At 45.9% G+C, this 26,835-nt stretch overlaps 1 protein-coding gene and 1 long non-coding RNA gene across 2 annotated transcripts in view; one reads left to right on the forward strand and one right to left on the reverse strand.

Moving 5' to 3' along the window:
- LOC123521226 overlaps positions 1 to 6,196 on the forward strand; it is a 28,115-nt gene extending 21,919 nt beyond the window's left edge. The window contains exon 3 of the long non-coding RNA XR_006679704.1: positions 6,007 to 6,196. This is a non-coding gene — a long non-coding RNA (uncharacterized LOC123521226). The remainder of the gene's footprint in view (positions 1 to 6,006) is intronic.
- Positions 1 to 26,835, reverse strand: part of HS3ST2 (heparan sulfate-glucosamine 3-sulfotransferase 2) — a 133,905-nt gene that overhangs the window by 32,152 nt on the left and 74,918 nt on the right. The window lies entirely within an intron of this gene.

The raw sequence follows: 26,835 nt of genomic DNA on the forward strand, positions 1-26,835 counted from the left end.
CAAGAGACCCGAGAACTAGAAAGGCGAGGCTCACCACCCTTTTATCCCTCTGCCTTTCAACCAGCCCCACATGTGATTATCGGCCAGGCTGGCACAATTAACTAACTCAGCCAGGGTCAAGGGATCTCTACTAAGAATTCAGTGAGCTGACCCGGTTGATACCCAGAGTCTGGAGGGTAAGGTCATTTTCTAGATGGTCTCAGAGAACCGAAGATTACATTTCAGCTTGGCTTTTAACTCACTTGGTGTCCGTTGTCCTTTCTGTCCAATTGTTCCCTGTGTGTGTTCCACCATCGGAACTTTGGGATTAGATAATTTCTATTCTAGAGTCATAGCTGAAGAACGGTTTTGTCCCAGCTTAAAAAAAATTATTATCCTTTTATTGGGGGCTCTTACAGCTCTTATAACATTCCATACATTAATTGTATCAAACATATTCGTACATAGATAGCCATCATTTCCAAAACATTTTCTACTTGGATGTGGAAGACTTTGGGGATGACATGTTGGGGTGAAAGTGCTTTGAAAAGTGGGACAAAGGGTAAATGGCTTGGGTTAAATTGTGTCCCCCACCCCAAAATAGATATCAACTTGCCTGGGCTGTGATTCTCAGTGGTTTGGCAATTATATAATGAAGTGATGTGACCATTATGCTCTGACCTCACTCAGTGCCATCTGGTAAATCAGTCATAAAATAATTAAGGATGGGGCACAACATACTCAGCCCCCTCACAGCCTTGATCCCACTTAAGAAACCTTTCTGTGTGCTGTGGTCCTCAATCCCTTTTATCTTTTAAGAGATAAAAGGAATGCGAATCAAGCAGGAAGGAAGGGACCTTCTTCTACCATGAAAGAAGCGCCACCATCCGAAAGCCTCTTTTGGACTTTACGTTCCTGTGCTCAGAACCTCCTAGATCCAGAAAAGACTGATGTCAAGACCATGGAGCTCTCCAAAGGACACCAACCACCAGGTGGTGAAAGGAGACAAAGACGTTCCCCAGAGCTGACACGGACAGAAAGTCTTTTAAAGCTGGCACCCTGAATTTGAGCTAACCTTCTAAACAGAGAGAATACATTTGTTTGTTAAGGTCATCCATTGGCGGGATTTCTGTGACAGCAGCTCTGGAGAAATAAGATTTTATCTAGTGCTTAGATAACTAAGATAGGAGCCCTGTTGGTGTAGTCGATTCCATGTTGGGCTGCTAACCCGAAGGGCAGCAGTTCAAATCCACCAGCTGCTCCACAAGAGAAAGATGAGGCTTTCTGCTTCTATAAATAGTTACAGCCTCAGAAACCCACAAGGGTAGTTCTACTCTGTCTGTTGGCTTCCTCTGGGTCAGAGTGGACTCGATGATAGTGGCTTTTTAAAAAAATAACTAAGCTAGAAGAACATTTCTTAGACCGTCCTTGTGAGAACGTGCACACACACCGTGTAATCATTTTCTGCACACCTTCTCTCACAACTTGTTACCTTTGTTCCTGTTTGATTGGACTGTAAATCTGTCACCCCCAAATTTAAAAGTCAAAAGAATCCATTGTTCTGTGTGTTTACTTCTGCATTCATTTTCAGGAAACGATGTGTGTCTGTGTGCGGCGGTGCACACTCGCTCAATAGTTATGTGTGCATTTTCAGGCAGACACATCTGGGCTAGAGCATGAAGTCAGGTGGGTTGAGCATGATTTTCATGATGCAATGGAGTTTGCACTCATTCAGTCAACGTTTATCGAAAACAAAACCTTCTGGATCCCAGTCAATCATGGGAATGGTTCAGGACAGGGCAGTATTTCATTATGTTCTGCATGGGGGTCTCCGTAAGTTGGGGCTGACTTAATTAAACTGCAGCGAACAACAGCTAGTTTATGCCACTAATGGCGCTCCATACCAAGACCAAATTTTCTGTCCTTTGTCATCGAGTCATTTCTAACTCAAAGTGACCCAATTGGACAGAGTAGAACTGCCCCACCGAGTTTGCAAGAGGGTAATCTCCTTTATGGAAGCTGACTCTTTCCCTCAGTGTAGCTGGTGAGTGACCACTAATCATTGGTTCACAGCAGGGTGCTTAACCATTGCGTCACCAGGGCTCTTTCTGCCTTAATTAAGGAACTTATAATGTGTCCAAAAGAACCCCGGTTGCACAGTGCTTAGGCACTCAGCTGCTGAGTAAGAGGTCAGTAGTTCGAACACACCCAGGAGGAGAAAGTTGTGCAGCCCACGTCTGTCGAGATTCAATCAGTCAGTACTCCAACACTCAGCAAAGGCACTAGCAGGGCTTCTTGTCCATAAAGATCCTGGCCTGGGAACACTACAGGGTAGTTCTATGCTGTCCTGTAGGGGGGCCACCAGTCAATGTCAATCAGTATAGCCTAGCCAATGGGGCAAAAAGGTATAAAACAATGAGAAATGCCAATGGTGAGAATGCATTCAACGTATGATCAGAGCAAACAGATGAGGGAATGACGCCTGACTCTAATCCAGAGGGGGTAAGGGGGAAGAAGACTTCCGTAGAGAAGATGAGTAAGAATGTATGAAATGGACATAGAAAAGGGAGCGTCCCAGGATGAATGTAAGTCAGCCTCCGTGACTTCAGGGAGACAGACAGCATGTGGGGGTGACAAGAATGCAAGGCGTGAGGCACTGGATCAAGAGTGAGCTTGGCATACGTGCCCTACATCTGGTGGTCGATGAGTGGCCCTTGTAGGATTTATAACACTGCAAGCACATGTTCAGATTAACATGTTAGAACAGAGCTAACAGATTCCAATGTTTACTGAGACTAGAGGGAAGAAGCCAAAGAGTTGTGGGGAAAATAACTACCACCCCCTCCCAAATAAAAAACCATACCAAACAAAATCTAAATCCCAAACTCACTGCTAATCAATTCTGACTCATAGTGACCCTATAGGGCAGGGTAGAACTGTTTTTTGGGCTTCTGAGACTGTAACTCTTTGGGGGAGTAGAAAGCCTCATCTTTCTCCTAAGAGGGCTGGTGGTTTTGAATTGCTGACATGGTGGTTGGCAGCCCAATGTGTAACTCACTATACCACCAGGGAGACTAGCTCAAAACTCACCATCAATGCTGACTCATAGCGATCCCCTGTGGCTTTCTGAGACTGTAACTATTTATGGGAGTAGAAAGCTCAGTCTTTCTCCCGTGGAACTGCTGGTGGTTTTGAACTGTCGACCATGGAGATTGCAGCCTAAAGTGTAACCACTACACTACCGACCTCCTTAATCTGGTCACAGTGTTGATACGGAAACATCTATCATTCAGGATGTGCCCATTCTTAGTATAAATTGACAGTTTGTGGAAGCTAGCTGTCTGATACCGCTGGATTTCAATCCTGCATTTGGTTCATCAATCTTTTATATCATCTGCTGACGCCAAGAACCATCGGCAGACTGCCAACCCTAGATTCATTCAGTTCAGTTTCCACCAGCCTGTGGTCTTCCCTCCTCCTCTTCCTGCTTCCTATTCATCAGCCCCTGCAGCTACAGGACTCAGGAGAAGCCTTCAGCTGACATCTGACCCATGGACTTGGAAAAGACTGGGCGTAACCACTTCTACAACAGGGGAAGCCATGTCTTGATAGAAATCTTTCTATAACACACACAAGCATCATTGGTTTTGCTTCTCTAGAGAACCCAGCCTAACAGCCCCACCCCCACCTTCAGGGGCATGTGCGCATGCGTGTGTGTGCACACACACACACACACACACACACTTTTTGTTGTTGTTGCTAATGCTTTCAGTGCAGGTTGAACTTCCTCCTTCGCTATTATTGCTTCTTGATCATATGCCACTTCTTGAAATGGATAAATGGCAACCAATTCTTTTGACGCAGTGACTGTGTATTCCTTCCATCTTCTTTTTTTTTTCATTTGAAAGCTCTTTTATAGCATTTATTATTTATTGTTTTATTTAATTAAAATCCTTTTATTGGGGGCTTGTACAAATCTTATCATAATCCATCCATCCATCCATTGTGTCAGGGACATCTGCACATCTGTTGCCCTCATCATTCTCAAAACATTTGCTTTCTACTTGAGCCCTTGGTATCAGCTCCTCATTTCCCCCCCTCCCTTATAAACCCTTGATAATGCTTGCTGCATCGTTCAATATTTTCCCCCTGGAATCCTTCAACATTTCAAATTGAGGCATGATGGTTTTTCATCCGTTTTCGCAGCTTGAGAAATGCTGCGTTTGCTCTCGTTTGGCTTTCTACGTCCAGGTCTTCGAGGGCTGTCCCTTGGAAAAGGGCTGCCTCGCGCTTTTCTTGCTACATTCAAAAGCAAGTGGCAGAGTCTCTTCTGCCATCCCTTTTGGTCGTTGCTTCCTTCCCATCTTCTAAATGATGTTTGCTTTCTTCATGTGTGGTGCTCTCGATGCCACCAACATCCCCCAACGAGGCAAGTCTTCAGCCATCAACGGTCACTGTGTCCAATCTGTTCTTTGATGTTCTTTCGATGTCGATGAGATATAGTCAAGGTCCATATTTTGGCTCTTGTGGACTTGTTTTATTTTATTTTATAGCCTCAACCTGAACTTGTATATGAACAACAGATCATCTGTTCTGTATTCAGTCCCTGGCCTTGTTTTGGTTAATGATAATGAGGTTTTCCATCATCCAAAGCTAGGACTGACCTTAAATGTTACATTTGAAAGGAGGGGTTGAAGCTATGCCTATGCAGAAACTCTCCTAGAAACTGTGTATGAGTGATATGAGAATCCTAGCAAATGGAAAAGGTTAGCGGGGAAGCAAAAGAGGACCAAGGCCCAGGACTCTGAAGAAACAGTATGAGAGGCTGGATGACCCCTAAAATCTATTCTTTCCTTCTTGATTAGAAGTAGAACATCCCATTTTAACTGAGCATATGGCCACCTAGGTAAAGACCACATTTTATAGCCTTCCTTGTAGCAAAGTGCGGCCATGCATTTAAACCAATCAGATATAAACAGATGTGATATGTGCAACTTCCATATGTGCCATCACCCCAATCAACCCCACCCACCCTGCTTCCTGATAAGCCACTCTGGACAATGCCCATGAGAGTGATTCTCCAGGGATGGTGGAGTAAAAATCAGAGAGGGCTGGGTCTCTGATTGGTGTTACTGCTCTGATTCATCTAGACTGTCTCTCCACAGTTAAGAAACATTTCAACTTATGTCTTATTAAGCCAGTGATAATTTGGCTGCATTTGATAGCCTTATTAATATACTATTATGAAGTGGAAATGAAGGGATAATTTCGTTCCCAGGAGGAAAATGGCCACTGGGGTCTGATACAGTAGACAAGCCAAAGAAGTTCTTAAAAAGTAGCTCTTGTATTATATGCTCATAAATGGATTTAAAAAGACAAGCTGTTTAATCAGAATTGAACGAGAGGAAGACTAAGGTAGGCTTTAGGTGTCTAGCTTTTCTTTCCCTCGGAAGCCGACACTGAGACAAGGATTGGAATACCAGACATTTCTTTGGGAGGTGGGTGATCTTAAGAGAATCAGAGCACAGAAAGGAGCATGGAAACAGACAGGACGCCAAAGCTACTGCCAAGGAATTCTTGGAGACAGTGCTGAACATGTATGATAGTTTTCCCAAGGGAAGATAAAAAAAGATGGGGGTTCCAAAATCATACAAGGGATCAGGTTTATTGGTGAGATAGAGACTGGTGGAGTCCTAAAGACCCTGACCCTGAGTCCCCGTTTCAGTTCTGAAACAGGACTCATTTCCACGTTAGAATCACCCACCTTTTGAGATCAAAAGGGCAGCATTTACCCCAGGACAAAGTTTGGAGACAGAGTTCAAAGTTAAGGAAGAAGGAAGAATGGAACAGGAAACACAGGGAGGAAGCAATACATTGAGGGGATCATAAAACATGCATTGAAACAAAATGTGGATTCACGTTTGAAGGTCAAACGGATACATCTGTTTTGCAAATGCTCACCTAATTCACAATAATTCTTTTGTTATAAAGTGGAGTTTTGATCCACCATGTTTCTGTCTGTCATAGACAGCTGTCTCCAAGGATACCGACACTTCAGCAATTTGACAAGCTCTTCTTAGGCCCGGTAATACATGTATTGAGCCATAGCCTTCGGTGCGTAAGAGTGAATGCCAAGAGTAAACGGACAATGACTAGGAGCATGCAGATCTGTACATGTGTGGGTATGTGTGCCAGCATGGCTCCCATAGGAACATGTGGGTGGAGGTTAGCCTGTCAATCAGGTCGCAGCTTGATTGGAGGCTACTGAGAGAAATGGCTCACTGAGGCCAGCTCCTCTCTCTCTCTGCTTTCACCTTCCTGTTGACAAGCCATGTGGAGTCGCATTGAGACCTGCTAGAGCCCTGGAGATGCTTCTACCGCCACTGGATCCACAAGACTTTGCATCCACTGGCCTGTGATCTTCCTGCATTTTACATCATTATGTGGGCTGTATTAGTCTGAAGAGGACTTTATGGACTAGTATCAGACTAATACGGACTTATGGACTTGATCTGGACTGGGCTGGGGTGTTTTTATAATATATAATTACTCCTTGATATAAAGCTCTTTCTTATACGTATGAGTGTCTCTGGATTTGTTTTTCTAGTCAACCTGGTCTAACACATTAGGATATGGGAGAGCTGGAAGGAATATACTCATAAACTGACAGGGAAATTAAGGACGGAACAGGTAAGTGTGATGGAAGGTCTGAAGACACACATACATATAAATAACTTAGAAATATAAGGGACTGTGATGAATGACGATATACAAGTTTTTTTTTAAAGGCAGAATCAATGCCCAGTAACACCTGTAAAATGGGAAATATAAACTACCAAATGAAAGTGGAAGGAATGCTGATGGTGCTGTTGGGTATGTTTAGACAGCTAATGGAAGGTTGGTGGTTCAACCCCCTAGTCACTCTAGGGGAGAAAATAGAGGCTTTCTGCTCTCATAAAGATTTTCAAGCTCGGAAATTCTACATAGGGTCACAATGAATGGGAATCCATTTGTGTTTTGTTTTTGTAAAGGAATGTGTAGTGAATGTTTCTTGATCCTTAACTTCATGAGTTTCTTTTTGAAACTCGGAAGCAAGCCACTTTCTAGGCAGCAGAAATGTGTCTGCATTGAAGCCCCCTACTTAGAGTTGTGCACGTTCTTTCCTGCCCAAGGGTACCCCTCCAAGGATAGGCATCTACCTTCCATTTACCAAACTGTCTCCCAGGCAGCTGGGTTTACTTAGAGGGAATACATTGGTCTATTTTGTACAAGGCTGGCAGTGTCTTTAGGCTTCATACAAAGAATCTCATTCACAAGGGCTTGAGTCAAGAGTCAATCTCCAAAGGGGAAATCCTCAATGCCAGCAGGTCCGACAGAGTGATAGAGACAAAACATGATCTTATGTGGCTATTGCTATTAGGTGTCCTGGAGTCAGTTCTGATTCATGGGGACCTTATCATAATAGAACAGAACAAGGCTCAGTCCTGCACCATCCTTAACATTGCTATGTTGAGCCCCCTGTTGCAGCCACTCTGTCCATCCAATTTCTTGACAGTCTTCCTCCTTTTGCATGACCCTCTATTTTACCAAGCGTGATGTCCTTTCCCAGGAGCTGGGCTCTTCTGATAACAAGTCTGATCCTGTCTTGTCATCCTCCATTCTTAGGGGCATTCTGGTCGTACATTTTCCAAGACAGATTTGCTTGTTTTTATGGAAGTCCATGGTATTTTCAATATTCTTTGCCAATGCCATAATTCAAATGCATCAATTCTTTTGTGATCTTCCTGATGAATTGTCCAACTTTCATATGCATATGAGGTGACTGAAAATACCATGGTGTGGGTCTCCAAAGTGACATCTTGGCTCTTCAATACTTTAAAGAGGTCTTGAGTAGCACATTTGCCTAATGCAATATGCCGTTTGATTTCTTGACTGCTGCTCCCACGAGCGTTGATTTGCATCCATGCAAAATTAAATCCTTGACAACTCTGACCTTTTCTTCACTCGTCAGGACACTACTTATGGGTCCTATTTGGGGGATCTGGGTTTCCCTAACATTGAGTTGTAACGCTGAACTCAGTCCTTGATCTTTCTCAGCATGTGCTTCATGTGTTCCTGGCCTTCAACCAGCAAGGTCGTGTCATCTGCAATCCTGTTGCCACGTTCTTCTTCATACAGTCCAGCTTCTCAGATGATTTGCTCAGTATACAGATTAAGTGTGGTGAACTAATAGAATCCTGACACGCACCTTTCCTGATTTTAAACTATGCAATATTCCTTTGTCTTGGCCACTCAAGTGCCTCTTTGTCCACGTTCAAGTTCCTCATGAGCACAATGAGGTATTCTGGAATTCCCATTCTTGGAAATATCAAAATAAACAGCTGCAAACATCCATGAATAACTGGAACACGGGGTATGTATGAAGGATCCACAGTTGATTGCTTTTGCAGAGTCAATAAAACACCCCTTTTCCCCCCTGGTATTCTTTGCTTTCAGCCAACGTCCATCTGACATCAGCAGTGATATCCCTTGTGCCAGGCCCTCTTAGGATAGCAGCTTGAATTTCTGGTAGCTCCCTGCCAATGCACTGCTATAACCATTGTTGAATTATCTTCAGCAAAATTTTACTTTCATGTGATGTTAATTATGTTCTTTGATAATTTCTGAGTTCTGTTGGTCACCTTTTTGAGGAATAGGCACAAAACAGAATTTCTGCTGGCCAGGTATCTGTCTTCCACATTTTGTGGCATAGACTAATGCATGCCCCAGGGCTTCATCAACTCATTGAAACATTTCAATCGGCATTCCATCAATCTTGGAACTTTTCCACTAATGCCTTCTTTACAGTTTGGAATTCTTCCTTCAACATTATCACCTCTTGATCACATGCTGCCTCTTGAAAATGTTTAAATGTCCATCAGTTCTTTTTGCTACCTCTTATTTTGATGCATCCTGCATCATTCAACATTTTGCCCAGAGAATCCTTCAATATTATAGCACAAGGCCTGTTTTTTTCCCCTTCAGTTCTTTAAGCTTGAGAGATGCTGAGCGTGTTCATCCTTTCTGATTTTCTAATTCCAGTCTTTGTACATTTATTATAATAGTTCTTGACCTGTCTTTTGAAATTCTCCATTCAGCTCTTTTACTTCATTGTCTCTTCCATTGGCTTTAGCTAATCTATGTTCAAGAACAATTTTCAGAGTTTCTTCTGACATTTACTTTGATCTTTTATTTCTTGTCTTTTAATGACCTTTTGCTTTCTTCGTGTATGATGTTCTTGATGTCCTCCTACCGCTCATCAGGTCTTCTGTGTTATTTGTGTTCAATGTGTCAAATCTGTTCTTGAGATGTTCTCTGCATACAGGTGGGATATAACTCAAGATCATATTTTAGCTCTTGTGGACTTGAATTTTCTTCATCTTAACCTGAACTTACATATGAGTAATTTGATGGTCTTCCATATGAGCAAGTGATGGTTCCACAGTTGGCCTCTGGCCTTGATTTGGCTTGTAATATTGAGCTTTTCCATTGTCTCTTCCTGCAGATGTAGTCAGTTTGATTCCTGTATATTCCATCTGATGAGATCTATGTATACAGTGACCATTTATGTTGTTGAAAAAGAAAGGTATTTGCCAAAAAAAGATATCTGCAAAGAAGAAATTGTTGGCCTTGCAAAATTCTACCTCCAGCTTCATTTCTAGCACCAAGGTCTTATTTCCCTTCCCTTTTATCTCCAACCTCTGCACTCAAATCACCAATAATTATCAATGCACCTGACCTGATAGCATGTTTGATGAATTTGAGACCGAAGAAGTTGGTTAAATTCTTCAATTAAGAAATTGAAGAATTTTAGTGTTTTGGTGATGAACTTTAGTGGTTGGTGATGACAATGATCTTTACTTTAATGATCACGAACTTTAGTGGTTGGTGATGACAATGATTGCCACCCCACCACACCCATGTCTCAGGGGGACAAACGACAGAAACACGGGTGAAGGAAGACAGTGGAAGGTGAGATATGAAAATAGTAACAATTTATAATTTATCAAGTGTTCATGAGGGTGGGAGGGTGGGGGAGGGAAGGGAAGAAAATGAAGAACTGATACCAAGGACTCAAGTAGAAAGAAAATGTTTTGAAAAGGCTGATGGCAACATATGTGTAAATGTGCTTGACACAACGGATTCGTGGATTGTTATAAGAACTGTAAGAGCCCCCAAATAGATGATTAATTAAAAAAATAACTTTAGTGGTTGGTGCATAAATCAGAATAATCGTTACATTAACTGGGCTTCCTTGAAGGCAAATAGAATTATCCTATTACAGACAGTATTGTACTTCAAGATAGATCTTGAAATGTTTGGGGTTTTTTGGACAATAAATGTATCACAATTCCTCTTTAATTTGTCATTCCTAGAAAAATGGCTAATACCAGGCTATTTCAGTTCCTAAGTCTATGTCAGTCTTTATGCATTCCACCTCATTTTTGAGGACTTCCAATTTCCCCAGATTCATACTTCGTACATTCCATTTTCCAGTTATTAACAGATGCTGGCAGCTATTTATTCTAATTTTTAGTTGTGCCTCATCAGCAAATGAAGATCCTGAAAGCTCTCCTCCATCTACATCATGATGGCTGACTCTACTCAGGGAAGAGGGGGCAATCTCTCCCCCAAGTATATTTTGAGTGCCTTCCAACGTCAAGGGCTCATCTTCCAGCACTGTATGTGACAGTGCTCCACTTCCATTCATGGGGTTTTCAGTCCCTGAAAATGTTCTGCTATTTACAAATTTTTTGGTGTCTGATAGGCACACAACATGCTGTCATAGCACCCTGTAAAAAGGATGTGGGGCAATGGCCACGAACCTCCTATGACTCCACAGGGGGGCAAGGAGGAGCCAACTCATCAGCAGCCCAAGGCCAGTTCTAAGGAGGCTGAGTCAGTCAGGACTCCACCCTCCCACCTCCTTTGCCAAGCCTAACACCAACCATCCCTCTAAAAGCATTCTCCACTTCTCTGCTGGTTTCAGTAACTCATGGACATGGTCACAGAGACCTCAGACAACACACATGATTACAGGGTTCACTAGGGAAGTTAAAAGGCTACAATTTGGGATCAGAAAAGCTTTTCTCAGCTGTGCCCACAGGCAGGCCTCTCTTTGGGCCTTGACCTCTCAGCATGCCCCACTTGGGCAATGTTACAAAGCTCATTTAGTCATGCCCCAAACTATTCCAAAGACCCCCCACGCTGCCAGAAGCCTAAGCTCAAAGGCACTTGTCTCTAGCTCCATGACTCAGTGAACATCACGCTTCCAACTAAGTGCCTAGGGGCACCCCACTCTACAGGTGAGCCTCCTGTTTGAAGGCCCTCAGCTTTATTCACTCACCAGGCTGGGAAGCCCACTGGTCTTCTCCTGCTTTGACACTTGGTTCTACTACTGCTATCCCTCTGTCACTTCTCTGGTGCCACAGTTTTCTGTCCCTAAATCACGGCGGTTTAATGAGCAGGGATCTCAGGACCCAAAGGATTAACGCCCCTCCACCCCCCACCCCCCAGTTCTTCATTCTTGGGGGTTGTGATATCTCCTCTTTTGCTGCCCGGATGGCCCATTGGATATCCTGTACGATGACAAAATTGACCATTCCCCACACTAGAGTGCCACGTTTTCACCACCACGATGAGCTCTGCTAACCATTATTCACAACTAAATCACATAATCCCATCAGCATCTCCCCCTGCCTTCTCTTATCCAAACCCACCAGGAAAAAGTTATTTGCGAGAGTTACAAAGACTGTGACTGCAAGAGCCAAATCAAATATTCACTGCACTTCACTGTGCCCACCCCCCAATTGTACTCCCAAGGAAGGTGTTCTGCCCATTAGCATCAGAGAGAGAGAAAAGAAATGCTATATTTCAATTTCTTTATTGCTCCAAAGCATCTGGTCCTTTACTATGCATTGCAGGAAAACTTGGTGTCTTAGATTCGTAAACGTGCTGCTTTGGGTTTAATTGTGCATCTAACTTGAGTTATAAAGCAGAATCCGTGGCCACCTGGAGAGGATTTTGAAAGGGAAGCAAATGAGCCCCCAGGGTTACTCTACTTAGAAGATAATCCGCATATCAACTGCACCCCCTGTAAATGATGTGCATTTAGCTTTCTGTCTTGGGGTGTAAGGAACCCTGAGACTCCATACAGATGACAGAGGAGGATTTCTGATCGCCTGATGCTCAGTGTGAAGCTGAGAGAGCTGGGCTGAGCCAGAGCGGGTCCATCAAAGATGCTGACTCACAGATAAGTGCCCGTTGGTCCTGGTTAACCCAGTTAATGTGTGTGTCCTGCCTGCCAGTCATGGCTTTACCCCAAGAACACATTTCTTCCAGACACACCACTATGAGGTAAGCTCTGTGTTGTTTTTCGCGTTTTGTTTTTTCTTTCTGGGAGAGGGCCTGTCTTGATTTTTTTTCTGTTGAGGAGTGATACAGTTAAAGTTTATTGTGCCAACCTGGCCGATAAACACGTGAGGGGTTAATTGAAGGGCAGATGGATAAATGGCTCAGTGAGTCTCCCCTTTCAAGTTCTCGGGTCTCTTGCTTTCTGATGGTCAGACTAGAGGGTGCAGCTGCCTTAGCCAGTTCTCTGCTTCAGCTTGCAAGGCTCACTTCCTACGAGACATCCCCAAGGAGAAGCTGCATGGACCTACCCCGATGTAGCCCTGGGTGCTGGGACAGCCGTGTGGAGACGCCTGCCAGTGCTGAGATGCTTACACATTCACTGACTCGGCTTTCCTCCTGCAGTCGGTGTCGTAGTGTGTGTTTTGTGAGATGGAGGAGGACTTTCTGGATTGGTGTCGGACATATGGGTTAATGTTAGACTTGTGGGCTTGAGCAGCACTGGGTTGGGATGTCTTCTTGACGTGCACTTAACCTTTATATAAAACTCTCTCTTATACGTATGAGTTTCTGTGGATTTGTTTCTCTAACGTACCCAGACTATAACAAAAGGAGCAAGCAAACAAACAAAACCCGCCAACCAAACTTCTTACCATCGAGTTGGTGCTGTCCCATAGCAACCCTAAAGGGCAGGGTAGACTACCTCTTGCAGGTTTCTGAGACCAGAACTGTTGACAGGAATAGAAAGCCTGACCTTTCTCCTGAGGAGCAGTTGGGGTTTTTGAACTGCTGACCTTGTGGTTAGCAGCCCAATGCATAACCACTACGCCACCAGGGCTCCCTTCTGGGAAAAGTCCAGGACACAGTAGAATCCACAGGGCCACACAGCACTGCGACTGCAGGGAGAGTGAGACCAGAGGACGAGAAATCATAGTTGGAGCACTCTCTTCTTCCTGGGTGCTGCAACCTGCTTGGCTGCTGTCTGAAAGGGCCACTGAGAGGCACCTTCCAAGAGAGACCTGGTGATCGACTTCCAAAAAGCCCCAGCTATTGAGTACTGAGATCTCTATGGAGCCTAGTTCTCCTTGAGTTGGTCGGGGAGGAGAGTGTTGCATGAGTCAGAGTCTCCTTCGTGGCAATTGGTTTTCTTTCGGGGATTATCTTTGCTTCTCTCTTTAGAGACTATGTATTGGATTGGCATCTGAGACTTCTCCTGTGCCGGGGGCTTGGGAAAGCAAGGCTTGGAAAGGCCTGTCTTTGCACTAGTTCGCTTCACAGGACCGTAAGTTAAGGAGACAAGAATGGAGGGAGGGGATGGTATGTCCCATGAGAGCAACAACCACAACAGTTTCGGGCTATCAGGAGTGACGGCCAAAGTAGATGTCTAGATGGGGTCTGCCTACCTTTTCAGAGGGGATAAAACTGGCAACAGATAGAATTATCTCCATTTTATAGATGATAACTAAGTTTGGGTAAATTAACAGAGGGGAGGCAAAGCAGGGGTTTGACCCCAGCTCTGACTGAGTCCAGAGCCACACTAGAGATGACACTGCTGGACCTGTCCCCAGGCTCAGGGAGAAGATGTGGGGGACGGGAGCTCTTTCCATATGAAGTCCTATGGGGACTCTTAGCAGCACTTTCCCTCTCGTAAGGAACTACGGGAACCAGAGCTTCCTCTGGCTTGTGTAGCGCAGCCTCTTATTCGCGTGTCCTTTGGAAAGTTAGGAGGGCTGGTGGTGTAGTGGTTACCCATTGGGTTGCTAAATGCAAGGTCAGCAGTTCAAAACCACCACCTATGGGACAAGATGAGGCTTTCTATCCCTGTAGAGGTACAGTGTCTGACGCCCGCAGGCGCAGTTCTACCCTGATCTACAGGTCTGCTCAGTCGGAACTGACTTGATGGCAGTGAGTTTGGTTTTGAAGTTTTGGGGAAAGGTACCTAACTTCTCGATTCCTCAATTTTGAACAATAATAATAAAGGATGTTTCAAGGATTTTGGAGCGCATACATGTAAAGCACATTAGAACGATGTCTGTTACAGATCAAATTATGTTTCCTCCAAAATATGTGTTGGCTATAACATGTGTAGATGTAATCCTAATGACTTTTAAAAAAAATTTTATTGTGGCTGGGTGAAAGGCTACAGACCAAATCAGTTTTCCATGAAAGGACTCATACTTATTTTGTCTGATCCCTTCAATGTGACATCACTTATCCCACTTCCTCCTTGGGTTTCTTATTTCTATTCCTCCTTCCTGCTGAGCCCTTCTGAACTTTGGCCTGGGGTAAATGCTGCTCTTTTGATCTCAAGTGGTTGACTAGTCTAAGGTGTGCCTACCTCTCTAGTGGTATCCTTCTCCACCCCCCACCATGACTTCTGAGATATAAAGATTAGACACAGAGAGAATAAAGCACAAATGGAGAAAAGATAGAGGCCGTGTGGCGCTCTCCAAGGAACCAAGGAGTGCTAAGAAGAATGCTGACATTAAACAAGGATTCCCTCCCATCCCCCCTTGAATCTCCCCACCCCATCTCCTCGACCTGTGAGGGTGAAAAGAGACGGAGCCTTCCTTTACAGCCAGTACCCTGAATTTGGACTTCAGTCTTCTTAAAGTCTGAGAAAATACATGTCTGCTGGTTAAATTCATGTTGGCACTTGCACTACTATTTCAACAGTACAAAGAAAACGAAGACAGGATTCGCTACGTAATATGTAGTCAATAAATGTTAGATGGCAAAAATTAATATCTCTGTAGTGACATTTGGATACACCATGGCCCAGAGATAACGATTGTGAGGTTGGCGCAGGCCCAGGAAGTTGCATTCTGTTGCATACAGGGTTGCCCTATGAGTTGAAGTCAACTCCACGGCACCCCACAGCTACCTGGCTCAGTCTCCTTGTTCCTTGTGCTTCTCAGCCTCTGTCTGTGACTTGAGTCGAAATGGAGGCCTTGTCCCACCTGGAGCTGGACCCACGTGCTCTGGTTTTGAGGAGAAGGTCTTTAAGACACTCCACTCCGATTCTTTCTCTGCTAGACTAAAAGAGCAGGCGAGGCAGGGCAAGATCCCCGCTGGTGAGCTGCCTGGCTGGGGGCCCAGCCCTCCAGTTGTCAAGGCAGATTTAAGGACTATGGGTGCTTCTACAATGCCTGATTCGGGCCTGAGGTTCAAGTTGCGTCCTTCAGCCTAGCTTGATGAGGAATGGAGATGAAACTTGGCATTCCACCTGCACTTATGAGGAAAGTTAAAAAGCACCATCACACCAATAGAAACTTTTGTTCAACAACAACATCAAAATGTGAAACGCGCTTCTCACCAGATCCTCCACCGGTCTGTGTCATTCTGAAAGAAAGTGATTCCACCCTGCCCGGAAGAGTTCTGCGCCTTGGGATTTACACCAGGTCAAAACAACAGTTTTGGCCCCCTTGAGGAGCTCCGATCACATTATTTTTAAATGTTCTTTGAGTTTGTTGTTGTTGGGTCCTGTTGCGTAGGTTCCAATGGATAGCACTCCTACGAAGCACTGCCTGATACAGTGCCATCTTCACAATCGTTCTTATGTTCAAGGCCATTGTTACCGTCATTGTGTCCATCCACCTTGAGGCGGGCCTTCCTCTTCTCCCAATCCCGCTCTCTCTGACACGACTCTGCTGTCTTGGTAGTCTGGCTCCACTTAGCAGACGGCTTTCTCGAAGTGACAGGTAACAGAGACTACTGACCCCTGGATTGCATCGTTCTTAACAGCTTGAGATCCCAGAAGAACAAAAAGACCAATTCCTCCAACCTTAGGGAAGTGTTGATTGACCCAGTTCAAGTCCCAGGCCTTCCATCCCTGAGCAAATCACAACAGTCAAGGGACATGGAGTTCCCTGATGGGCCAGCAAGATCACATGCCTCCCTCAGTGGAAGGAGTGCACTCTCACACACTCCTCAACTAGGATCACACCACACAAAAAAGCTTCCCATTAGACCTCAAGGAGATCCCACCTTTGGGCGCCACATTTTATGGGGCTTTGTACAACTATGAAGACCCTTGTTCTCTCTCACACTGATCCATCCTGCTCATGGTAGGCACTCAAGGTCTTGTGCCAGGCCAAGGCTCCCGGGATGCTTGGCCATGGAAAATCCTCATGTCTTGGTGGCAGAAGAAGGCTGGGCTGGCCTCAACCCTCTGGGATCCCAGGGAAATATTTAAGATGCAAATCCATTTGGAGGAAGCGCTCAGCAGTGTAGTTGCTACCTCCAGATGAATTCACACCTCAGTGGACCTGACAAGAGGGTGACAGACTGATGGATGGCAATGCCTGCTGGGTGTGCAGCTGCATTAATGCTGCCGTGAACTCAGCTCATTACCTCCAAGGCCCTTCTCCTTTCTTCGCCACACCTAGGATGCAGTTAAGATCATGTAAAATGGGGCCTGCTCACCGGGGCCACGTGTACTCCATGCCAAGTCCCTTGCTAAGACTCTGGACTGGGTTGCGGATACAACAGAGCTTTCACTCTCCTCCCACCCTGTCTGTTATTTGCCCTCATCCTTCCAAGGACGTGGTGTGTGGCAAGCAGGAACCCAGGCAGGGATACATACCACAAGAGGAACACAATTGCCTCCCCCAGGGGAGCTCAGGAACATCCAGGGACTAAGAGAGCTCTCCAAACATCAGCAGGCTGTGAGAAGACTCCCCAAGTGGTCTAACGAGACGATGAAATGGCTGGCAGATTCTGCGGGGATCCTAGAAAATGATCAAATGTGCTACTTGCTCATAATACAGAGACGGAGTTGAGGGCTGCATAGCAGAGATGTGATGCTGGGTTGGTAAAGTCATAGGGTTGATGTTGACGAGGTAGCTGGTGCCCAGGCAGTCTGTGCAGATGGTCTTGCCATTGGCTTATGAAGACTGGCACTCAACTTGTGCAAAGTACCAGACAGCTGGTCGAATGTTTCACTTTCTCCCCTCCACCCTCTAAGATCACTGCAGGAACAGGGCTCTGGGCATATGCAAGAATATGAGGCATTGGTGGTTCAGTGATAGAGTTCTCCCTGTCCATGTGGGAGAGCCCAGGTGCATTACTGGCCGCGGCATCTCACACACAGCCACTACTCATCTTTAGTGGAGGCTGGCGTGTTGCTATGGTGCTGAGTTCAGTGGAGCTTCCAGACTAACACAGACTAGAAAGAATGGCGTGGCAACCTGCTTCCCAAAAAATCCATCGATGAAAACCTCATGGATAAAATCAGTGTTTTGCTTTGTTCTCTTGTGCCTGGGATCACCATGAGGCAAAGGTCGACTCAATGGCAGCTAACAACAACAGGACACACCTCAAACCAAACCAAACCAACTGACGCTGTGTTGACTTGGAGGCACTGCAACCCTACAGGACCAGGTAGAACTGCCCCCTTGGGTTTCCCAGGCTACACATCTTCATGGGAGCAGAAAGCTTCATCTTGTTCCTGAGGAGCAATTGATGGGTCCAAAATGCTGATGGGTGCTTTTAGTTAACAGCCCAACCCATCACCCCTGGGTGCACTAAAAGCATCTTATAGGATCTAATGCTTGTGAGGATCCCATCATAGCAAGTATTCATCCTCTTGGGATTCGCTCAACCCCCTTTCATTTTTTCCTGGCTCCCGCCCACATCCCTAGCCTTTGGTAGCTGTCTCACCTCCCATATTTGACATTTGGGAGTTGTGATGAAGGTCATAGGCCCTAAAGTCAGACAGATGGACTAGCGCTGGAACATCATCTCCTCCACCTATAAATGCGTGAGCTAGCTCATGTTCCTTCATCTCCTGGGGCTCAGTCTCTCTCCTTAAAAATAGCGATAATAATACTCCCAAACCAAACCCAGTGCCACTGAGTCAATACTGACTCATAGAGACTCTCTGTGGATTTCAGAGACTGTAACTGTTTACGGGAGTAGAAAGCCGTCTTTCTCCCTCAGAGCTGCTGGTGGTTTTGAACTGTTGATCATGCGGATCGCACTCTAGTGTGTTACCACTATGCCACCAGGGCTAATACTGTTATAATAATAATAATACCCACCTGGAAGGGTACAGCGGTCAGCAAGGTACCTGATAGCTAGTATTTGTTCAATTTGACTGTTGTTATAATTGTCCCATTAAGGCATGTTTCTGTCTCAACCCCCTTCCTGTAGGCCACTGGTTCTCAGCCTTCCTAATGCCGCCACCCTTTAATACAGTTCCTCATGCTGTGGTGACCCCCAACCATAAAATTATTTTCATTGTTCCTTCCTCCCTGTCATTCTGTTACTGTTATGAATCGGGCGACCCCTGTGAAAGGGTTGTTCGACCCCCAAAGGGGTCACAACCCACAGGTGTAGGTGATCAGTGATTGACCACCACCACCACACACCCACAGCTTCCACTCAGCCCTGTGGGAGCCAGAAAGGCTGATCTCACTCACAACTGCCTCCTGGAAGAGTAGATGACTCAGATAGTCCCCAGCTTGTCCAGACGCTGGTAACGTTTTGGGAGGTTAAGCCCTGGGACCCTTTCCTGAAGATGCTGGGGACTCAGACCACTCGCCTCCCTTGGGATGGAGGATCCAGAAATACAAGGAAAGCCAGCAGGTTGGCTGTTGGTTCTGCTTCGCAGAGGCTGGAGGTACACCAGGTTCCAGTAATTGTCCTCGGTGTGACAGCTCCCAGCCCCACCAGATGCCTCTGCCAGAGCTCAGTGCTGATGTTCTCAGTGAATAATGCCTTTTCCCAGACAGCATATGGTCTTGGCAGCGTTTTGCCTTCAGGAAACACAGACTCACAGCCATATGGGCTGGTTGCCTAGGCTCTGTGGTCAAGCCAGGCCACGCACAGGGAAGCACAGGCTGAGAACTTGAATGAGTCTCACTGTGAGCCATGCTTGAGGAGAGAAGAGAGCAGGCTGGGATGGAAGGTTTGTTGGTGCAGGTTGGAAGGGGAAAACTCATGGCCAAGTCTAAGAACTTGGAGATGAGACAGGCAGGAGGGTAGATTGCTGGCAAAACTGGCTAGCGTATTGAGTTGTTGTTCATACTGAAGGTTGCAGTCCTTGATCTTCATCAGCAAGTGCTTCAAGCCCTCCTCACTTTGAGCAAGCAAGGTGGGTCATCCGCATATCACAGGTTGTTAATAAGCCTTCCTCCAATCTGGATGCAAGAATATTGCCATCAAATCCGTTCTTAAAGATAAAAGTTGCCATTGAGTTTGACCGTCTCTAGAGCACCCGGCGTGCTCCAGAGTAGAACTGTGACTCACAGGGTTTTCTTGGCTGTAATCTTTACAGATGCAGGTCCCCAGGCTTTTCTTATGTGACATCATTGGAACTTGTAACCATCAACTTTGAGGTCAGTAGCCACAGGGCCAAGCAGCCCGGTGTTTTGGTCTGTTGAACTTGGGATCACCATATGTCACTGGTAGACTAAATAGCTGCTCACTCAAAATGGCACCTAACCACAAGACCAGAGCACACCTAGACACACTGGAAGCTCCTTAATGATCCAATTCCTGTGAGAGTCCCAACACAGCCGGTGTCCATTTCCCCTGCATTCACTCACCACCCCATTCTGTGTCCATCTTTCCCAGTTCCACTACCTCCACGGTCACTAACCTCTGCTGCCTCACCCTCCTCATCTTCGGTGTCAGGTACAGAGATTCAAGTCATAGACAAGAATTTGAACATCATCCTTCTTGGTGTTCTTCTCCCATGCTGACTTTGAAGTCGGCTACCCAATTTGCTCTGGACTGATGGAAAGCAGTAAACACAATGGTTGCAAAACAATGCATCAAGACTTGTCCTCTTGTTGCTCCTGGAACTGTGACTCCATATGGATACACTCAGGTTAGCTGGCTAGGGGGAAGGAAAGTACTGGGAGAGAAGGTCCAGCCACCTCAGATGTCCTAGAGAAACCACTGTTCGGAGCCAGTCCAACATAGTTGACCACAAATGCATGAAGGAGCCCAGTCAATTTCAGCCTGCACCAGACCAGAAGAACATCCCTGGTAACTTCAGGTTAAACAGCCATCCAGCAGAGGTGCCATGTCTAATAAATGGCTCTTGTTTTAAGCCCCAAGTTCTGGGATGATTTGTTATGCAATAAAAGCAAACTGATGAATTTTATGTTGCCAGAGATTTCCAGGGTAAGTTAGGTTTAATACAAGTAGTCTATGGTATATACCCGTGTATATACTCGAGTATAAGCCAACCTGACTATTAGCCGAGGCACCTAATTTTACCACAACAACTGCATTAAAAATGTGCTGAAAAACTCGGCTTATACATGAGTATATACGCTAAATTTCCAATACCCAGAATGATTATCTATAAAGTTTAGGGAACAAAAAGAACTGTGTATTCAAGATTCCTTTGCCAGAGACAAAAAGCCATCTTTCACAGCACCCTTCTTCCAATCTGCAAGGGTTATGCAGAAAGCATTGCTACAAAGTAATAACCTGTATCGAACAAAATATATCAAAACGTGAAGCTGTTGTTTCTCAACATATCCTCCATCTGGCGGCAGTATTTCCACCTCTCTAACCTTCTCCAATGAACTCTGCACTCTTTGCCCTACTACACCCCATAAAAACGATAGCTTTGGGATCCTGGAGAGACTTACATCTGTTCCTTTGAGTTTGGGGAACAAGAAGAAATCTGAAGAAGTAAGATTGGGGTAGCAGGGTGCATGGGGCATTGTTTCTCACCAAAATTCTCCCAGGACAGCCCTGGCTATCTGTGGAGAATGAGCGGGTGCACTGGGATGATAGGAAAAAAAATCCCTTGGTGCAACTTTCTTGGCCTTTTTCTCACCGGTGACATTTTCAATTTTCTCCCTAATAAGCTCTCATGATTAGTCTGTGTCCCTAGAGAAAATCTATTAAGATGATGCCTTTAGAACGCCCCCCAAATAGTCACCATCGCCTTTTGAGCTCACCTCCCTGCCTTGAATGTAACTGGTCCAACAGATCGCCGCAGAAGGCAGTGTTTTGGTTGAACTTTGCTCTCTGGTTCCCATCAGTGGTTCCTGGTTACAACTCCTTCCAAAAAAATCATCTTCATGAACTTAGGTTTCACTTAAAAGACTGATAGAAAGATCAGCTGATCTTTGACCAACACCTTTTGGCACCTTACCAGCAATCCTTTCTCTAACTTACCCTAATCCCTAGCTCCCAACAGTTCTAGATTAAGTAGAGGTCTTGAGGCAATGGTCTAAGAAACTTGCCTTCAATGTGAGATACAATGACACAAACATTTAACATCTACTTTAACGTACTAGGTTTTGAACTTGGTGTTTCATTTGCCTCCATCACCCCCATTTATCTAAGATGTAGAGTCTGCTTCCACTGATGAAAGCAAAGTTCAGGAAAGAGACATTGTTTACCGTTCATGGGTAGCTTTCAAGAATAGGGATGAATTGTCTCACAGTTCTGGAGGTGAAAGTCCAAATCCTGATTTGCATACTACCCTATAGACTCAAAGTTTGACTGTTCTCATATACTACTTATGTTAGTCTGGGTAGACTAGAGAAACGAATCCATGGACACACATATGTGTATAAGAAAGAGATTTATATACAAGAGGAATTGAACATGGAGAAAACATCCCAGCCCAGTCCAGTCCAAGGTCATAAGTCTGATATTAGCCCATATGTCCGATACTAATCTATAAAGTCCTCTTCAGACTCACGAAACATATGCAATGAAGCCAAATACAGGAAGATCATAAGCCAGTGGGTAGAAAGTCTTTGGGTCTAGTGGTGCTGGAAATATCTCAGTGCTGGCAGGGGTCTCTCTGTGGCTTCTCTGGCTTCCAAGGTCTGGTTGCAACATTGTGGCTTGTCTTTGCAATGTCTCCCAGGGAGTAGCAGAGAGAGGGAGAGGGAGAGGGAGAGGGAAAGAGAGAGAGAGAGAGAGAGAGAGAGAGAGAGAGAGAGAGAGAACGCAAGAGAGAGAGAGAGAGAGAGAGAGAGAGAGAGAGAGAGCAGTGTCTTCTGCCTCCTGTGAGGAAGTACCAGAATTTCCAGAATCTCAGGAGAAGGCCATGCCCACACAGAAGTCTCATTGGCTATCTCGATTGAAGCCTAGACTCCACCCCTACACTCTTAATCCTTAAATTGACACCAGATTAGGTGACTACCACACCACTCAAAAGCCCCACCCCCCAAAAAGACCAAACTCCCTGCTATGGAATTGATGCCCCCTCATCGCATCCCTCAGCATGACAGAGAAGAACTGCCCCTGTGAGATCGGAGACTGTATGGGAGTCAAAAGCACTAGCTTTCTCTCCAGGAGTGGCTGGTGGTTTCAAACTGCTGATCTTCTGGTTCACAGCCTAACGAGCAACCACTATTCCACCACGACACCACGGCAAACACTAATTGGCCACTACTTTCGGGCTAGGCACTTTTCTGAGTGCTTTCCATGAATAATTCAATCCTCAACCATAACCCAATGAAGACGTGTTATGGATTATATTTTGTAACCACCACCACACACCCCTTACTCCAAACTATATTGGAATTTTAATCGCTGTAGTCATGGTTGGAGTCTTGTTTGGAAATGGGGCTTTCTTTGTTACACTGATGAGGCCATACGTAGGAATGTCTGAGTAATGACAAGTGCTGATCGGACAGAGACATCGAGGGCATCGGCAAACGCCTCCAAGGTATGCTGGGCTTTTGACAAGAAAGGAAGGGCTACGGCTGAGATCTGATTTGGACTTCAGTCTCCAGATTAGTGAGACAATATATTTCTATTCCAAGAGTCACCTCCTTGTGGTAGTGGTGTTCCAGCAGCTCCAATCAATGAGACAGATAGGAACAATTTCTATTCTTTCTGCAGATGAGGCAACCAAGGCCCAGAGAGGTTAAGCAACTTATGCAAAGCCACATACCTAGTGAGTGAGGGAGCCAGCACTTGACACCAGGCCTTCTGAGTTGATAGCTCCCAGTTTCAGCCAGAAACCCAGTGTTAGTGGCTGGAAGCCTGAGAAGTCATGATATAAATAGCACCTTCCCACATTGCCTTTTATAAATCCCCACTTGAGCCCCGTGCATGGAAGCAGATTCCCTGATAAATCCATTTGTTGAGTTGTCCGTGATGAAGTTTGGGAGAATCTTATATTCTAGGGGCCTGCTTTTCCTATCAGAGGGAAGCCCGGCGCTCAGTGGGACTTGCCAGGGTTGCCAGCTCAGGCACTGCCAAGGCTCAAGCAGGTAACACCCCGGATGAAAATCAGCTGGGTGGGAGTGGTGTAATACGCCCCCTCTGCACAACTTCTTGGTTCTAGCTGATTGTCAGCGAGCAGGAATTGAGCCCCGTGTTGTCCATTTACCATTTTACAAGAAAAGCCAGAAATATTTTTTCGGGGGGTGGGGGGAGGGTGTTTTGATATTTTAAGTTGGCGCCGAATAATTTTCTTTTTTCAAAATCCCATAGGAGCCTAACAAATTTTCTCTAGGGCAAATATTGGCTAGGAGCAGCATTTGTTGTCTCTGGTCATAGGAGATAAAACAGAGCAAATGGCAATAGAAATCAGAAAGAGTTTAAGGGGGAACTTATCTCCTGGAAAATAAGTCTGGAATAATCATCTTTAGGGTCGATATGAGAAGTGAAGGGTGGATTAATAAATAGTCTTTTACTCGGGTTTATCTCCAGAGCTGCCATTTGACATCCTAATGCTTAGTTGACAAATCACAAGATTGTCCTACTTCTGTGTAGAGAGCAGATTTACAAGCCAAGTTCTGAAATTCTCATCTCAGTGTCTACTGCGTTACTGGCTCTGTGGGTAGCTCATGTACACAGATCTCACTTCCATCAACAATAAACAGACTGCCTGCAAAGGCACTGATGCCATCTGTAATCGCAACACTGGCACCCAGAGACACGTTTCCGTGCCTGGTCAGCTCCCTACATGACTGTTGGCACTTCCCAGGTGAGCCTTAGTGATACAGCTTTGTCCTTGCCAACATGGGAGTCCGTGGCTCACAGGACATTTCCAGTCAACGTGGTGCTACCTCTGGAGGATGCTCTTGAATGAGAGCCTCCCTAGCTGCTCTCGGACGTGGCCTCCCGAATCCCAGGCCTCTCTGTATAGAAGGGACTTGCATCTGTTTCATGCATTCAGCAAATGATTTATGAAACACCTACTGGGTGGTGGAGTGGGTGATGCCTTGGTTTGCTAACCAGTTGCTCTGCTGAAGGAAGACGAAGCTTTCTGCTCTTGGAAGGAGTTACAGCTTTGGAAAAAACCCCAAGGGGCAGTTCCACTTTGCCTTACAGAGTTGGAAGCTCCTTGATGGTAGCGGAGCTGTGCTTTAGGAGTCCTGGTGGCCTAGTGGGGTAGGTGTCGGGCTGCTAACTGCAAGGTCAGCAACTCAAACCCATCAGCCGCTCCACAGGAGACAGACAGAGGCGATCTGCTCCAGGAAAGCTATACCGTCTGGGAAACCCTGGGTTGCTTTATAAGCTCACTATGAGGCAGGATGGACTTGATGACAGCCCCCCACCCCCGGGGGGAGTTTATGTGCTCTGGTGATGCAGCAATTATGAGTTGGGCTGTGATCCTCAAGGTCAGCATTTTGAAACCACCAGCTGCGCTGAGGGAGAAAGCTGGGGCTTCTGACTCCTGTCAAGACTTCCAGTCTTGTAAATCCACAGGAGCAGTTCCAGCCCTGTTCTATGGGGTCGCTGAGTCCCCATCCACTCGATGGCGGGCATCTGAGTGGTTTTCAGTGCTGTGTTCTAGGAAGAAAGGTGTGGTAAGCTACTTTTGAAGAGGAGCCCACGAAGACCTGATAGATAAGAAGGGGACACTGTGGGACTCGCTTGCTGTGGACACATCACCAGGAAGGGTCAATCGTACGCGATGCTGCCCTGACACATTGACCACCACCACATGCCTCGACTGGCCGACAGTTTGTTCTCCAGGAGTGGGCATCAACTCCATGGCAGCCATCTATGGGCTGTCTACTTCCCATCCACTGAGCTGTTCGGCGGCCTGCATCTCTTTCTCCTGATCTCCTCTCTACTATCAACCTAGCTCCTGGGGAGCAGCTAGGTGTGGGTTCAGAGCCTGAGCAAAAGAGACACAATCCTCTGTCCTCTTCGAGACAGTGTTTGTGGAAGAACAGACAACTAAGACCCATGGCTGTACATGCGAAGGAGGAAAACTAAAGCCGGTCACAAAGGCTTGGGGAGCTTCCATTGTGTTGAGCAGCCAGAGCCGGCTTCAGTAAGCACGCCGGGTGTGAAGAGAGACCGGAAGGAATGAGCTGATCAGAGGGCTCCCCGAGGTGGGAGAGCACAGGTGCACTGGTGGAAGCCAGCATCTTTGGGACAGAATGTGCAGGAGTGGCAGCAGAGAAGGTCAGGGAGACAAAGAGGACGAGCAGGGGCAGGACCTTGAGGGCACAGGAGGACCCCAAGTCCGCTCTGAGGGAAATGAGAACGGAGCAGTGATGTGCTCTGGCCAGGGTGTTCAGTACATCTCGAGGGTTGCTAAGTTGGGGACAGACTGAGGCATGAAAGCGGCAGAAGAATCGGTTGGGAAGCTGCTGGTGCTCATCCAGCAAAGAGATGAGGGTGGCTTGGACCAGCGTGGAACCCATCTAGGGGAAGGGTGAGACATGGTCAGATTCTAGACACATTCAGCTCTTGAACACTCAGTTCTTACTGCCCCCACAGATTGAGACATTCACTGGTAGGCTTCCGGGGGACTGTCTCGCTGACATTGTCGATTCGGACTCATAAGGACCCGATAGGACAGAGCGGACCTACCCCTGTGGGTTTCTGAGACTGTCTTTACAAGAATGAAAAGCCTCACCTATTTTGAACTGCCGGCCTTTTTAGTTAGCAGCCCAGTGCGTAACACACTATGCCATCCTGGGTCCCCTAAAAGCACCTGCAGATTGCTGTGTTCTATGGGATCCCTGTGTGGTGCACATGTTTGCTTAAAGGCATAGAAGCAGTAGGCCGTTAACCAAAATCAGATAGACTCTACCCAACAAAGACTGGAGAGCTACCTCCAAAGCAGACATCGAAGGCTCTATGAACAGTTTTACTCCCACACACATCAGTCCGAATCAACTTATGCCAATTGGCTTGGCTTTTCAATTTTACCTAGGAGAGTGCCCACACAGGGCAGTTATCCCAGGAGTTGCAAACTGCACTCTGCAGTCCACTGGTTGGGTTCAAATCCCTCCTCAGGCTCTTAGTGTCTCTAGGCAAGACTGTTAGCTTCTCTATAAGCCCCATTGTTCTCACCTAGAACCTGGGGTTACCCTACAAATTCAACATGAGCATTGAAGACGGTGTCTGTAAAATACTTTATAGTAAGTGCTCAATTTACAAGACCTACTTTAACCAATTTTCTCAAGGGATCGGGACCCCAATAAGGCTCGGATGCTAAGGCATTGCCTTCCATCTGAACTGGACTACGTGTAACATAAAAGATTCCTTTCCCATAGTGAATGGTGG

Source organism: Echinops telfairi, unplaced genomic scaffold (assembly GCF_000313985.2).
Source record: "Echinops telfairi isolate 266 unplaced genomic scaffold, ASM31398v2 ScPeMD7_5;HRSCAF=22, whole genome shotgun sequence".
NCBI classification, from domain to species: domain Eukaryota; kingdom Metazoa; phylum Chordata; class Mammalia; order Afrosoricida; family Tenrecidae; genus Echinops; species Echinops telfairi.